The sequence below is a fragment of the Kogia breviceps genome, chromosome 15, assembly GCF_026419965.1.
Source record: "Kogia breviceps isolate mKogBre1 chromosome 15, mKogBre1 haplotype 1, whole genome shotgun sequence".
Classification (NCBI taxonomy): domain Eukaryota; kingdom Metazoa; phylum Chordata; class Mammalia; order Artiodactyla; family Physeteridae; genus Kogia; species Kogia breviceps.
The window spans coordinates 57,652,907-57,668,485 of record NC_081324.1 but is presented as its reverse complement, the minus strand read 5'-3'; the positions used below and the strand labels follow the sequence as shown (position 1 = coordinate 57,668,485).

Here is a 15,579-nt window from a genome sequence, read left to right as displayed (position 1 = left end):
ACTGGTCCCCACGCTGTCTGTGAACCTTTGTGCTGCAAAAACAGACTGGAGAACTCTTGACAGTAGCCATATGGCCGACAAGGCCAACGTCCTTGCTACCTGGCCCTTGACAGAAAAAGTTTGCCAGCCTAACTTAACAGCATCATTTCTAATGGATGCTGAGTTTCAATACAATGGATGGATATAGCTCCTCAATAAGCTAACCAATTCTCTACTTTTCAATACTAAAGTTGTTCTAGCGTTCACCATTGTAAAGAAAATGGTGATGAACGTCCTTGTACATACATCTTTCCATGGATCTCTAATTATTTTCATAGGAAGACAGGGAGTATAGTTCAGTAGCTAACAGCGTGTTCTCTGGACCTTGACTGCTGGGTTCAAATCCTGGCTCTTCCCATCATCAGCTGTGTGACCTTGAATAAATGATTTAACCTCCTCTACGGACCTCAGTTTTCTCACCTGCAAAACCCACCTCAGTGTTGTGAGGATAAGGTGAGTTAAAACGTGCATGGTGATTAGAAAAATGCCTGCACATAGTTAAGTGCCACGTGTATCAGCTATTATTGAAGTTGCAATTTTTTTTGGTCATTTTTATCATTAGTGGTAGGTTAAATCCCTAAAAGTGAAATTGGTCAGAATATGCAGTTTTTAATACTTGTATTACATTGCACACAAGTGGGTTTTCCTAATTTCTGAGCAGCAGTGAATATTATCTTTCAGGAAAAAAAAAAAGGATTTTTTTGCCATTTTGAAAGGCGAATAATTGTATTGAAATACAATTAATTATTAAGTGTAAGATAAATAAAATTATATTCTTAAATTTGCTATTTTTGTTATTAGTGAAATTAATCACCTTTTTGATATCTGAAATTCTTATCTTAGGAATTTCCAGCTTTTTTTCTCTTTATCCCTTATTTCTAATTAAGATCTTTTTTAGGTATTGGAAACATTTTTATATATTTTTGTATGTTTTATATGTTATATGGATATCAGCTCTTTGGTGACTATATTGAAACTTTTTTCCTCATTTTTTTGTTTCTGAATTTTCTTTTTGAAATTCATTAAGTAAAATGTTAAAATTTTAATGTAGTGCAAGCTATCCATTTTATGACTTTGGTCTTTGATTCCTGGATGGAACGAATCTTGTTATCCAGTGATCCAATATATATTCACTCACATTTTCTTTATTTTTTTAGTGGTTTGGTTTTTTTTTGTTTTTTTTTTTTGTTGTTGTTGTTGTTTTTGTTTTTTTTTTTTACTTTTAAATGTTTAATCCATCTGGAATTCATTCTGGAGTATAGTGAGAAGCAGGGACCTAACTTCTTTTTTAAAAAACTGAATAGCTAATCTAGCAAGATTTATTAAAAAATCTTGACCTGCCCACAAAAATATCATTTTTGACATGTTAAAAAAATCATTCATTGATTTAGCCATCTATATATTTTCAAATTATTTATATTATTTTAATTATTAGAACTTTAATAATTTACTCTAATTATAATTTTACAATACATTTTACAATACATTTGTATCTGCACACTTTTTTTTACCAATTTACTAAACTTTCTCTTTTAACTTTTTATTTTATATTGGAGTACAGTTGATTAACAATGTTGTGATAGTTTCAAGTGTATGCAAATTGATTCAGTTATACATATACATATAGCTATTCTTTTTCAAGTTATTTTCCCATTTAGGTTATTACAGAATATTGAGCAGAGTTCCCTGTGCTCTACAGTAGGTCCTTGTTGGTTATCCATTTTAAATATAGCTTTTGATTTGAAAATAATTATACATTCACAGGAAGTTGCAAAGATAGTTCAGAGAGGTCTCATGTACCTTTCACCCTGTATTTCTCAGTGGTTTTATACTAAAGTACAAAATCAAAACCGGGAAATTAACATTGATACAACGTGTATATAGAGTTGCACTGACGCAATCAAGTATAGTATATCACCACAATGATCTGCCACCTTCTACCACTTTTTTTTTTTTTTTTTTTTTTGCGGTACGCAGGCCTCTCACTGTTGTGGCCTCTCCCGTTGCGGAGCACAGGCTCCGGACGCGCAGGCTCAGCGGCCATGGCTCACGGGCCCAGCCGCTCCGCGGCACGTGGGATCCTCCCAGACCGGGGTACGAACCCGTGTCCCCTGCATCGGCAGGCGGACTCTCAACCACTGAGCCACCACGGAAGCCCGACCTTCTACCACTTTATAGTTACACACAGCTCCCTCCCTTCCCACCTTCCCAACCACTGACCACCATCCATAAGCCCTGACAATCGCTAATCTGTTCTCCATCTCCACAATACTGGCATTTAGAGAGGTTCCCTGAAATGGATTACACAGTAGGAACCCTTTTGAGATTGGCTTTTCTCTCAGCATGAGGCCCTCAAGATTCATCCAAGTTGTTGCCTCTGAGAAAAGTTTGTTTCTCTTTGTTGCTAAGTCGTCTTCCATGGTATAGATGTACCAACGTCTGTTTAGCCGTTCACCTACTGAGGGACGTTTTGGTGTTTCCAACTTTTGGCTATTAAAAATGAAGCTGCTGTAAACAATCGTATACAGGGTTTTGTGTGACTGTAAGTTTTTATTTCTCTGTGATAAATGCCCAGACTTGTGAGTGCTGGGTCGTATGTTAAGAGTGTGTTAAATTTTTGTAAAAGCCACTGAATAATTTTAACAGTGACTATCATTATACAGTCACAGCAGCGATGTATGAGAGACCCCGATTCTTCTCATCACCACGAGCATTTGACATTGTCATTCTTTCTTTTATATATATATATATTTCAGTTGTCCTAGTGGAAATGTAGTGATAGTTCATCATGATTTTACTTAGCATTTTCCTACTGGCTAGTGAGGTTGAACATCCTTTTGTGGGCTTATTTGTCATCCAAACATCCTCTTTGGTGAAATATCTGTTCATCTCTATTGCCCATTTTCGAAGTGGGTTTTGTTTTTTTAACTGTGGAGTTCTGAGTTCTATATATATAGAACTATATTATATATTATATATATGTATTATATCTATATAGATATGTATTTTATCTATATCTATAATGTTATATATAATAGATATGAGTCCTTTGTCAGCTATGTGGTTTACGAATACCACAGTCTGTAGCTCATTTTTTCAGACTCTTAACTGGATCAATCTTTAATAGAGCAGAAGATTTTAATTTTGATGAGGTCCAATTTATTGACTTTTTTATTGTATGGGTTATGCATGTTGAAGAAATATTCACAAGCCCAAATTTGTCCCACAGATTTTTTTCCTATGTTTGCTTCTAAACATTTTATAATTTTACATTTTACTTTAAAATCTAATATATTTTAGATTACACCTTACTTAAGGTGTGAAGTTTAGACCAAGGTTTGTTTATTATCGATATGGGCATACGGTATTCAATTACTGTTATTATTCTTTGTGTATACCCTTTAATCCAGAAATTCTCCTTCTAAGGCTTTTCCCAAAGGAAATAACTAATGTCCTGTCACAGCTTGGCTTTTTTTTTCTTTTTTTTTTTTCCAAAAGTGCCTTGGCTCCACATACCTCTCTATTCATTCTTATATAAAAACTTAAGAATTTCTCTTTTGATTTATGGAGACATAATTTACATAACAAAAAATCGATCCACTTTGGGTGTACAATTCAATGGTTTTCAGTTTATTTGCAGAGTTGTACAACCATCACCACAGTCTCATTCTGGAACATTTCCATCACCCTCAAAAGAAACCTTGTACCTATTTCCAATCACTCCTCAATTCCACCCCCAGGCCCAGGCAACCACAAATCTATTTTCTATCTCTATAGATTTGCTTTTCTAGACTTTTCATATAAACGGAGTGATAGAATCAAATATCTGATCTTTTACATCTGTTTTCTTTCACTGATCATAATATTTTTGAGATCATCCATGCTGTAGCCTGTCAGTACACTTCCTTTTTATTGCTCAGTGCTATTTCATTGTATGGATGCACCACATTTTGGTTACCCATTTACAACTTGATGGGCATTTGAGTTGTTTCTGCTTTTTAGCTGTTATGAATAATGCTGCTATGAACATTCACATACAAGTTTTATGTGGAAATGTGTTTTCACGTCTCTTGAGTAGACCCCTAGAATAATGCTGATATGTTAAAAGGAAAAGCCCAGTCAGATTTTTATTGGAATTGCATTAAGCTAAGGGAATAACTGATATCTTTACAATATTGAGTCTTTATATCCAGAAAAATGGTGTGTTCCTGCAGTTGTTCAAATGTTAGAACCTCCTTCTAATTTTTCTACTTAGGTTAATGGGATGCTGTCTTAAATTTCCATTTCATTTTTGTATACTTCCCTTTTGCCCACAAATCCATTCACTGTCTTGTACATGGAAAGTATATGATAGATACTCGCCAGTCACTTTCCTTGGTGTTAAGGACATGGCAGTGAACAAGACCTAGCAGCGGCTCTCATTGAGCTTACTTTCTAGCTGAATGAAGGGACAATTTGCCTGAAATCTTAAAATAGCTGTTGAATGGGCTTCCCTGGTGGCGCAGTGGTTGGAGGTCCACCTGCCAATGCAGGGGACACGGGTTCGTGCCCCGGTCCGGGAAGATCCCACATGCTGCGGAGCGGCTGGGCCTGTGAGCCATGGCCGCTGAGCCTGCGGGCCCAGAGCCTGTGCTCCGCAATGGGAGAGGCCACAGCAGTGAAAGGCCCGCGTACCACAAAAAAAAAAAAAAAAAAAGCTGTTGAAGTGGTAGCGCAGTGACAGGAGTGAGTGAGTGAGAGTGAGAAGTGGAGAAATCAGTGTTCCAGGTAGAGGCCGGGGCCATCTTTCCAATCCAGAAGTTCTCCGAGATGCGACTGACCCAGGTTTTGTTAGACTAGCATGCACCTAAGATTCTATCCTGATTCGTCGGGTCCACGGTGCTGGGAAGAGGGGCTACGCCGCAGAACGGATCTGTGCATCTTTGCTAACTACAGGCCAGGAGGGGACGACGGGTGAGCCACACTCTCAGATATAAAACACCCTGTGACAAAGCCAATGAGAATTCCATTACAATCTCATCAGTCGGTAAGATCCTGTAAATCCCTGTAAATTCTTCAGGTGTATTATTTATATGAAGCAGGCTCTTGGCCCACGTGATTGACGGCAAAACTCTAATGAATGTACTTGTTTGGAGGGTATGAGAAAGGTGGTAGCCTTGAAGAAACATCCCACTCCGAGAATGAGTCTGGAGAGAGAAAAACCCCAAGGAGGAGAGTGGATGGATACTACTTACTAAGAGGAGAAGGTAAGCAGCATTCCTGGGGCCTGCTGATAAGAAGAAGAACAGGGGGCCAGAGAGGCTGCACAGCGAGGAAGGGCCGCTGGTAAGGAAGAGGGGCTTCCCTGCAGAGACTGAAGACTGTCTGTCTGAGAATCCCACAAGGGTGGGGGGGTGGAGGAAGAAACCCCCGCGGAAAACCTCCTAGAGATTTTTACAAACAGCTAGTCCCCCATCATCCACCTCACACAGAGATCCTGTGATGAAAAAGTGTTAGATAACCCATGGAGCGAACACTCCTGATACAATCCTGCAGAGGGAAAGAGAGACAGCTGTTAGAATGCAACGTGAGCTTGTTACCTGATTTCCGTAGAGAGACATTTCACGAAATGTTTCTTCAAAGATGGACTCAGAGTGGGTTAAACGCTTTCTCTGTCTTCAAATAATACAGGCCCCTAGGTGCTTGTCCCTCTGAGGATAGGGAGGTTTTGAATACAAATAACCAGAAGAGCAATTCCCCTGGTGATCCTGAACCTTCTGCGGGTTCACTAATGACCAAGAGAAGGGAGTAAACGGTACCCTCACTAACAGACCAAACGAAGGAGGTGTATAGACACCCGCAAGGATAGAGAAATGATAGCAAAGGATTTGCTTGGATAAAGAAAATGCGCCGGGGGAAGAAACAGATTCAACTGAGGACAAGTGTCACCGAATACCTCTGGGGTATTGTCCAGAGAAACAAGGTAGTTAATGAGCTAGGGAAACCTGAAAAGCACTGTTGCTGAAAGAGGCCAGAGCAGAGAGAGAAGAAGAAACGGGTATGTGTTTGCAAGGTGATCCTGAAGGTCAAAGAGGCAAAAGCAAAAATAATGGCTGAAGACAAACATTCTTAGTTATCTAACCATTATGATAGCTAAGCCCATGTTTTTAAAATTATACTCTTGGAGAACACTTGTGTTTGTAACTAGGTCAAAGTGTCCCGTGGTACAAATAAATGATTGTGTTCTTTTCCAATTTTTAGGAAAAAAAATGTTATCAGACAAAGGTTCACCGTTTTAAGGTTTTCTTCCATAAGTATTCAATATTTGATGCTTACTCTATGCTTATGTACGAATCTAATGTTAGATGGTTTGTGATTCAATCGAAAAGCATACCTGAATTAATTTTGTTTGCTATCTGAAAATAGTCCAAGAAGAGCTCTGAGATTTTCAAACATCCCACCTCCTGAAGAAGTTTGAGAATCTAATCCAAGTGAGGGCAAAGTCCAGAGCAGGATAAAACCAAACCCAATAGCTTCTGTTTGGGGATGTTGTAATTCTACTACATTTTGTACAAACCAGCGTTTCTGGGAAACACAGTGGCCTAATAAACATTACAAAAATGACCTAGCCCCGGTTTCCACAGCTTTAAGTGAGAAGATGAGGGACCAGAAGACAGTAAGGAATCTTTAAAAGCCAGCTAGTACTTTCTTCAAACCCCATCATTCAGTACCAACTATTCAACATTATGCATCATTTAAATACTGCATTAATATGCATGGTATCCAAGAGTTTATGCACTATGCCCTTGAGATTTTTATGGCTGCAAAGGCAAAGAAGGAATCAAATTATCTAGTTTGACTTTCCACATCCTTTAAATAAATAGAACATTTAAGGATCACCCAGGAAAAGGGTACAAAAATTATCATTTCGACGTGGTTTAGAGCCCCGTCTTGCTCAGAGACAGAAAGGCTAGCTTACTTTTTGATGTCTCTACATGCCAGTAGAGACAGGCACAGAAAACCTGACAGCTGGTTCCACTGATGGAATCCTTGGAGCTCTGTAACTTCCTCTGAGTTGAGATCCACAACTCTGTGTACCACCACCCTCCTCCCCCCCGCCCACCTGTGCCCTCAGCCTTTGCAGACTCCTGGAGAGATTCCTTTACTGCTTACAAAGGGAAGCTGCAGATATTCTCTGAGTTCTAGTATTTCTAAAGTAAGCTGTTAAATATATGTTCTGATGTATAAGCTCTTAAAGTGACTGCTGCAAAGGACCATTTTTTCTCATTCTCCTCCTTTGCTTTGTGAATTCTCTGCCTTGATCATAACTACTTATCTCTGTAAATGAGAAAAACATCATTTCCTTGGCAAAAAAAGGTAGAGCTGTAACATTGACTCGTATCAAATTTCCAGAAAGTATAATTTTTCTATCATTTCATTCATATTAATGTCATCAAAAGCCAGAAGTTATAAGTGATTGGGAAGCATTGGAAGGCAATCTGTGACACAGCTGCCCTTCAGTGAGCTGAATATATTAAACTCTTATACGATTTGCTGTAAATATTCAGAGCACTACAGACCTTTGGGTCGCCAAACCCTAATCCTGGGAGGAAGTGGCTTTGGAGAATAATAAAAACCAGAAATATTTTGAAGCATTATCTCTGCTTTTTCTGCATATCATTTTCCAGTATACCATATCAATATTCCAGCTCTGTAAAAAGCTGTGTAATCACTTTACTTCACCTGTCAAGAAATCATGTTGGCATCTTTCTCACTAGAAAATTAATATTTGTGATGCTTTTCTGATGTCATGATACTTCTGTCTTCTTCAGTATAAAGAAGCCAGCTGAGCTTGTTTTCAGTAAGATTTTATAGAAATTTGAAACTATATTTAGTGTGGTAAAATGTGTCTGCTTTTCCCCTTCAGAAAAAAAATTTATATTAATATTACTTCAAGCCCACATTAATCATGTAACTTCTTTTGTGGTTCTGATAAGAGTTCTTCATTCGGTAAAAATACTCTATCAAGGCTGATTTATTGGTTTTATGTATTAGACATCTATGTGCTTTGTGATGGTCGTTTGGGGCAGGCAGTTTTCTCTTTTGCTCTGACTGTTTATACTCTAAAAGGATTTAAATATATTACAGTTGTTACAATGGGGTCATCTGAAAGGGGTGTGTACTAAAAAATGAATTGGGTGGCACCCCCTTCAAATGTAAAATCAATTCCTCCCTGTGGTCGTTTGGCTTCTAACGATCTTAAGCCCCAAACATTAAGATTCTGTAGTTACATGTTCAGTAGGTCAGCAGCGGGGATTCCAAAACAGGGTAAAGTCACAAAAGGCCCACCACCTGGATTCCTGAACACTGGAGCAAAGCATGGGACTCACGTGATGGTCTCAATGGCCCCGGGCGTGAGATTGAGGAAACCCAGGCCTACTTCAAAACACAATTACTCTCAAAATATCTGACACATTTTCCAAGTGTAGATACATTTTAATTTTACCTTAATCCTTTTGAATAAAATTATATAGGCTTTATAATATCAGCTTTTCTCCTGACATAACATGCATAACTTTTCCCCACTCTTTGTTTTAGAAGAGAAGCAATAACCTGTTTCCAATATGAACTCAAGTTATAGTCCGGTGAGGACTCCTTTCACAGTGATACTTAAGAGGAAACGCTCCTTTTCTTTGTCAATACTCTGTCCTTGGACAGGTGTAAAGGTCTCCTCAGTCACCTTAGTCAATCCATCTAATTTCACAAGTCCACAGTCACATACACAAAAAATATATAATTTTGTATTGTTCCAAACATAGGACTAGAACAGTATCTGGCTCCCACACAAGTAGTTGTTCAGTAACTATTTTTTCAGGGAGGGGTAGCAGGGCAGGCACCACAGATGTGCTCCTTTGAAGGGAATTAACTTGGAAACTGGAGAACAGTACAGAAGTGAAACGGATCCGGACCCTGCCTTCTGGGACAACAAATAGGAGATCAATGTATGAAAATGCCATTTACTTCCATCAGAGAGAAAATGAAGAAATGTATCCCAAGCTTTACAAGTACAATTAAAGCCATTTCCAGACCCATCTATGGAGGAAGTGACCATCTTGGTGAAGCTTAGTAACCAAAGGCAAAGGCAAAGCACACTTCAGGATTTATAAACAAAAAACCCCACAATGACTGCAGGAGTATCAAAGATTAGAAGATAAGGAGATGAGAGCCACAGTCACTGCCCCCTGCCTGGCTGGGACTCACTGGGAACTGCAAAGCACCCTGGGGACCCCTTCCCTGTCTTTGGATCCGACCCAAGCTTCATAGGTAGCTTCTGCTTTCCACTGCATCTCCAGCACCCAATGCACGATGAGCCCCCTGTAAGGACTCACCACCATCATCGCAACCACTAACACCTGAATAAGGCTGCACAGGCCTCCACACCTGCACCCCAAGCAACACCTACAGCAGCAGCTCCAAAATTTCTATATAGAATAGGCTTAATGATACGATGGGAGGAGGAGTATTTCTGTAGCAAGTACTCAGTTTTTACTTCCATATATTCACTTAGGGGTGCTTCTTGGGGTGGCGGTGATGATGGGGGCCCAGAGGGCCTCTTCCCCACACCTGCTTCTCCTGGCTACCTCACTTCTTCCCTACGACCACCTTGAGAGGGAGGGGTCACGCAATAAGACACTCAGGCATCTCACCACCCATCTCATACCCACCTAGAAGGGGCAGAGCTACTTCAGTGTAAATGGTCTCAATCCAAAGAGTAATCCCAGAGTAGAGTAAACCTGATCCTTCAGAAAGCTGGATTCAGGCCTCACCTCCGCCAAACCCGTTTCCTAGAATGACGCATACACCTGCGAAAGCCACAAAGTTTTAATTTCCTCTTACATTTGAGCTAAAAAACATGCTGCTGCCCTGTGTAAGAAACACACATTGGGGGCTTCCCTGGTGGCGCAGTGGTGAAGAATCTGCCTGCCAGTGCAGGGGACACGGGTTCGAGCTCTGGTCAGGGAAGATCCCACATGCCGCGGAGCAACTAAACCCGCGTGCCACAATTCTGAGCCCGTGCGCCTAGAGCCCATGCTCCGCAACGAGAGGCCACCGCAATGAGAAGCCCATGCACCGCAATGAAGAGTAGCCCCCGTTCGCCGCAACTAGAGAAAGCCCGCTTAGCAACGAAGACCCAAGGCAGCCCAAAATAAATTAATTAATTAAATAAATTTATTTTTTTTAAAAAGAAACACACATTTGGCCACAGATGTTATGTACTTCCGGGTGCACTGCTTGAAACAGAGGTGGATTCTCTCCCCTCATCCCTCAAACAAGCAGTGGTTCTGAGACTCTAATGTGCACACAAATCATCTGGGCATCTTGGTAAAATGCAGATTCTGATTCAGCAGGTTTGGGATGGAGCCCGAGATGCAGCGTTTCTAACGAGCTCCCAGGTGGCGCTGATGCCGTTGGTCCACGGACCACACGAGGAGAAGAGACTAGAGCATCTGAAGGTTCCTTCCCGTTCTAAGCATCTTAACATCTCCGTCAATGGCATGCTTGGCCCCTTACACCCATCAGAAAGGTTATGTTCACGTCATTATGCTCACAAGCCCAGTTCTACACCTTCCCTCCGCTGGCCCAAATCTACCCCAGGTCAAGGGTGGGCTCCATCTCCACGAGGTATTCCTTAACTGGTTTTTTTCTCCCCAATGATCATTTTCTTCTGAAGTCCTCTAGCACTTAGAGGTTTTGCCCTCTTGCCTTGCATTGGTCACTGGTTATTTTTTGATGAATCTAACTAAATTATAGGCTAATAGGGCCATGTCCCCTAATCTCTTCTTTCTCTAGGAATACTCTCAGATGGTCGACTCCTTTTCAGCCTTCAGTTCTCAGTGCAAACCCCACTCCTTGGCGAGGCCATCCCTGAACACCGATCAAAATTATTCTCTCTCGATGTCCCCCCTGAGCAGTCACAGCACCCTCTTTTAATCTCTTCGTAACACTCAGCAAGATCTGAAATTTCCTCGCTTGTTTACTTACTTGTTTATTATCTGCCTCCCCCCAACCCCAGAGAGGCACTTTGTTTACACTCTTCATCACTCTATCCGCCAGTGCCGAGAATGGTAACTATAACATAGTAGGTCATTTGTTGAGTGGATAAACGCAAGAATCAAAGAGCTGGGCACACAAGAGGCACTTAAGAAAATGCTTGTGGGATGAGTCAGAGACCTGTCACGAAAGCACTAATCTTGGAATCTTATGTTTCTTTACTTTTGAAAATGAGTTCCTTGTCTGTGCCTCTCCTTTCCTGCTGGGTACTCACAGCAGCTCACATCACAATTAATTTTGAAAGGCGCTTGGACATTTGAGTTTTCATTAGTTCTCAGTAGGACAAGTCTTCTACCTGTAGTGCTTGTGGATTACAAGAAATAACGGGAGCAGTGTCAGTGTGGACGTTCAGGAGATGTTTTGGGAGCATAGGGCACATTTAGCTGTGGGTTTCTTCTTGGCTGTTTCCATTGATGGAGCCCTGTCTGCAAAGCCCTTTCCAAGCTCGGCTTTGATCAGCTTTCAGGCCTGCCAACACACCCTGGTTTCTCACTTTAGACCTCAATTATCTTATGAAGCACACGATCCAGCTTTGACGGTGTACCTGGAAAATGGTAGAAAATGCAGGCCATAGGGGGAAACTGAATGCACAAAAACGAACCTACTTATTAGAGAAAACAACCACTGGTTGGTCTCTAGAGCTTGGTGATTTGCAAAATTAAGAATGAACGGTGCTGAAGGCACAACGCGAAGGCTGTCTTTGCCACATGCCATTTGTCTGGAATGGAGGTAAAGGCCCCCGTACGATGTGCTCTATGGAAGCCTCTTTAGATGTTTCATCATTTCCTTTCCTTTGTGGTGTAAGCATCTGGGCTTGAACACTGACAACTTTCAGCAACACAAGAAACAGGCTGGATCGTGACCTTGACACAGCATGAGTTCACCCTTAGATTCCAAACAGAAGTTCTTGAAAGCGATGCTGAGCTCCTTCTCTCAGAGGGTCATCTGAGGGGCTCTGGGGAGTAAAGGCAGAGGCAAGCGCCAGTCCTTCTGGCACAGCAGTGTCCGTGGGGAAGGGCTGGAACACAAACCACGTAACCTCTAACCGTGAGAAACCAAAGCTTTCCCATCCTTGGGCTTCTAAGTTCTACTGCTCCATCCAGGCTCTGCTGGGTGTTGTCTTTCTTGCCTATTCTGTTCCAAAAGAAATCTAATGGGGCTTTAATCCGCTGTCGCATTTCCTGTTTTCTGTTTTCTCAGGCTCTTTTGGCCTTTGCATGTGCCATGAAAACGGTGTGAGGCTACCAAGGTATGTAATGGTGGGGATAAAGATCAAAGACCGTGCCCGCTGAAATCTGAATTTCAGCTAAACAGCACATAGCTTTTGAGCATATGTTCCATGTGAGATTTTATTTGCTAAATCTATTGCTTGGTTTATTGTTTTCTTTGGTCGTGTTTTTGTTTGTCCTATTGTCTTTTATCGGCAGGGGTATGAAGAGGGAACAAGAAGAGAGGAGGAGTGAGATATTTGGTGTCCCGTGTGCAACCTCGAGATAGTGGTTTCCTTCTTCTGCCGTAGAGATGCCAGAAAAAAGGCTTTAGAGTCCTTTCTGTGAAGTCCTCAACCTCCAGTCTGAAGACTGTCCTCTTGGTTGTGTTTCTGCAAACTCCTAATTTGCCTCTAGACTGACATGAGTTCGAAATCTGGGTTCTCCAGCAAACTGACGTGAAAGGGCCCTTGTAACTGCAAAATGAGTGAGGTAGCAGTGGAGAAAATGTTTCCACTCCCCTGCAGAGTGGGCTCCTTGAGTGGCACCGGGCCAACACCACGTGGGCCACAAGGGCAGGTGTCGTGCAATCACCACAACTGATCCTGTAACTCCATTTCAGAGTGATTAAGTGCAGGGACCTCCCATGTAGATGCTGGCGAATGTGAACACAACGGGAGAGTGAGGGTAACAAGCTGGGAGAAGCTGTGCAGGCTAACGAGGATGATAGCTAAATGTAATGAGTGTGCACCACGCGCGAAGCGTTAGTGAACATGAACCAACCTTGCTTAATCCTCACAGTAATGCTATCAGGTAGGTGGGTGTCAGGATCCCCGTAACAGATGAGGAAACCGAGGCAGAGAAGATTACATCATTTACGTAGCTGTGATTAAATTACATCGTTAGTTTGTGGAGGATACAAACTGGTTCCAGAATACACGGCCCTAAACTACCTCTGTTTCTGCAGCCTGAACAATCTGTGCGATCAGGGCGTGGGGAGAGGTAGCAATCGCTGAGCGGCTCACACAAGCAAAGCCCTTCCCACTGCACGTTCCTGGAGACCAAGGGGGCCCTGAGTGGGCCTACGGCAGGCCAGCCACCACGGCGTCTCCGCTGAGCGGCCCTAGGAGTACAGGCAAGCAAGCCGCCAGCCCAGGGGATGAAGTGATCAGGGTCAGTGAATGGACTGTGAATTACTTATGAAACGGAATACATTACATAAGGGTTGTTTTTAAGAAAGAGCAGATGAAAGATTTCAGGTCAGAGTTTAATCCAACTAAACTAAGCTCATCTTTTCCCTCTTCTTTTTTCCCAAGGCCTTCATTCCTGTCCTGCTACCACATGCTCTGAATGTTGGGCTGAGCCCCGAGTTCTTGAGACACCGGTGAATTGTTATCATTAGGTAGCCTTAGCCCTTCAGTTTCCAGCAGGGTGAAAGGGAGTGTCCCACAGTCTCAGAAATCATCCCAGCTGAACGGCCGGTGCAATTAGAAAGAAAGTAACTCCAGAAGGGCCAAGGGCATCATTGTTCCTTTCAAAATAACTACATAACTTGGAAACCCGTGGGAATGTATGGTGATATATTATTACAGAGGTGATAAAGGACTCCACTGGAAACAGATGTGATCTGATTTCCTCTGATACCCTGAGCTGAGAACAAAATTACTGAAGGTGATAATGCTCAGGAGAAACGAAACAGTTCAAAGTTCCAAAGAACTTAGTTTGCAAGGAAGCCTTTGAATATTAAACCGTAAATTTTATTGCAGTCACCAACAAAAGAAAAATATGTCCCAAGGCCTGTTTGTCTAGAAAAGGATGCTTTTCTTTTCTCCTCAAATCCCTCAAATGAGTTTTAACTGTGCAAATGAGGGCTATAATTTATGTAGAAACTTGAAACTATTAATGGCTTAATCCACCTCAGACTGTTTTGAAGTTCTGCAGCATGATTCCCGTTTACACAGCTCAGCAAACAGAGGCCCACGAGGATAGGAGCTGCCACCCGTGGCCCCTGGCAGCTAGCTGTGTAATGAAATGAGATCTTAGATCCAATCTTTGTGCAAAACACCAGTTTATTACTGGGATTCAAGAAGTCTAGATGCTCAGAGCCAAAAGAAAAAAAAAAACCCAAAACCTTTTCAAATGACTATTAGACCAAGTGATTTCTTCTTTGCAGTGATTTCTCTAAAAGGAAACACTCAAATGTGGGGTTGAAAACCTTCCCTTGGTTATGGCTTGTTTTCTAGCATTCTGAATCTGAGCAGGAACAGAGAGGTAGAAGGTGGTGGGTTCTGAATACCCTGTTCATCATCCAGCTTCATTATTTGCTTGGAAAGGGGGACAGAGGCCACCTTCCAAACAAGCAGGTGCAGGAGCTTTCCTCTCAGGAAACATTTCTCCTCCACCCCCTTCCTGTCTCCCCACCATCTCCATCCCCATATCATCACATTTCTCTCTTTAAAACCCGTAAGTGTTTGGTCTTTATTGTTCTTTTTGCAAAGTGCAAGCTCTAGCTTTAAACACAAGAGAATGCTGTGCACCTCGCGGAACAATCTTGTAACTGGAACTGTAGGCAGCCAAGCCCTCCTGGGTGGCATCCGTGGACCCTTAAACAGCCAAACTCAGAATATACAACAGCGCCCCCAGCCAGATATTTCTGTCTGGACCCCAAAGTTCAGACAGCACCTGCTCTTCTGTTGCTTTCTTCTTGAACCTCGGCTGCCCCATTTCAATAGATGATTGAAAACTTTCTTACTTTCTTCTCAATTCTCCACGGGGAAATTCCACTTTGAAATTCTTTTTTCCCTGTCATTTTTACTTTACAGTTGAGAGGGCAGGGATGAGCTAGGAAACAGGATTTCTCTCGCCCTCTCGTTTTTTAAAAATGACGTAGGGAGTTTGGACGGCCTCCCTACCCCCACCTCCCCTCTTTGGATTCTAACCCTGATTCCTGGAGAATGACAGTTTTCCTTTCCATGTTTGCTGATGACCGCGCGGGTCGGAGCAGGAGGGGCTGCCCAGCGAGAGCCCCGGAGCCGATTCTTATCTCCGATGGGCCCCAGCTGCCCGCGTCCCGGGGAGCGGCCGAGGTCCCGGGGAGGCCGGCCACAAAGCCCGGCTGGGCTGGAGCGCGAGGACAGCGGACCGCGGCTGCCACGAGCCCCGCGGGGCGCGCAGCTCGGCGGGGGCGGCTCCACTCGGCCGGGCCCGAGTTCGCTGGGGGACAACTTACTGTGTTCACTCT

At 42.5% G+C, this 15,579-nt stretch overlaps 1 long non-coding RNA gene across 1 annotated transcript in view; it reads right to left on the bottom strand.

The window, feature by feature from the left end:
- The window catches only part of LOC136792637 (uncharacterized), a 216,772-nt gene that overhangs the window by 141,175 nt on the left and 60,018 nt on the right, over positions 1 to 15,579 (bottom strand). The window lies entirely within an intron of this gene.